Source organism: Penaeus vannamei, chromosome 19 (assembly GCF_042767895.1).
Source record: "Penaeus vannamei isolate JL-2024 chromosome 19, ASM4276789v1, whole genome shotgun sequence".
Lineage (NCBI taxonomy): Eukaryota > Metazoa > Arthropoda > Malacostraca > Decapoda > Penaeidae > Penaeus > Penaeus vannamei.
This window is the reverse complement of record NC_091567.1, coordinates 971,823-972,986: the sequence shown is the minus strand read 5'-3', so window position 1 is coordinate 972,986 and position 1,164 is coordinate 971,823.

Below are 1,164 nucleotides of genomic sequence, written 5' to 3'. Positions count from 1 at the left end.
TGGGAGAGGGGCTTGAGGGAGGGAGAAAGGAAGGTAGAGAGAGGAGGAAGGAAGGGAGGTGGGAGGAGGGGTTAAGGGAGGGAGAGTAGAGGAGGGAGGTGAAAAGGAAAGGAAGGGAGAGAGAGTGGGTAGGAGGGAAGGGGAGGTGGGAAAAGGAGGAGGGTTTGGGGAGAGAGAGAAGGAAGGGAGAGAGAGAGGAGGAAGGAAGGGAAGACGGAGGATTAAGGAAGGGAGGAGAATAGGGGGAGGGGAGGAAAGGGAGAGGAGAAGGGAGAGAGAGTAGGAGGAAGGAAGGGGAGGTGTGACAGGGGTTAAGGGAGGGAAAGGAAGGGAGAGGGGATAGGAGGGAAAGTAATCCGTAGAGAGAGTAGGATGAGGGAAAGGAAGGGAAGGAGAGTAGGGTAAGAGGAGTATAGTCTCGCGGGAGGGAATAAGCAAGAGGGAATAGGGATGAGGAAAGGGAAGAGAAGGGAAGGGAACGGAAGCATGGAGAGAGAGGAGAGAAAGGGAAGGAAGGAGTAGAAGAAGCCAAACCAAGAAAGAGGCAAATGAAGGGGAAGAGAGAGGGAGGGTAGACAGACGTCAAGAAGGGAAAGCAAGAGGCGGAAAGACGAAAATAAAGGAGATAGGAAGAAAGAGAACAGACAAGCATCGCTCAAGAAATGAGAATAAGCAAGGAGAGAGGAAGACGAAGAAGGGAAAGTGAGAATGAAAAACCGACAGGAGTGAGGAGGGTAGACAGACAGAGCTCGAGAAATGAGAGCAAAGGAGAGGAAGTGGAAGTGAGGATAAAGCAGAGAAAGGTAAAACCGATAACAGAAAGGAAAGTAGACACATCAAGAAACAGGAAGAGGAGGGAAGAATAAAGAAGGGAAATGAAGAAAGCAAAGCCGATAGGAAGAGAGAATGTAGACACGCCTCTAGAAGTGAAAGCAAACAATAGAAAGGGAGAATAAAGCAAGGGAGAAGAGAGAAAGTAGTGATAGGAGGAGGGAGAGTAGACATAACGTCACTCGGAAAAAAAGTTAAAAACCTTTTCATCAGCTCCAACTTTCCCCAGCAGGAGAATCGGGTCTCGGTGTCAGGGGAGACAAAGGCATCACCCGCCCCCCGCCTGTCACTCGAGTCTTTCCTAGGGGCGCGGGTGAGGGGGGGGGGGTGGGG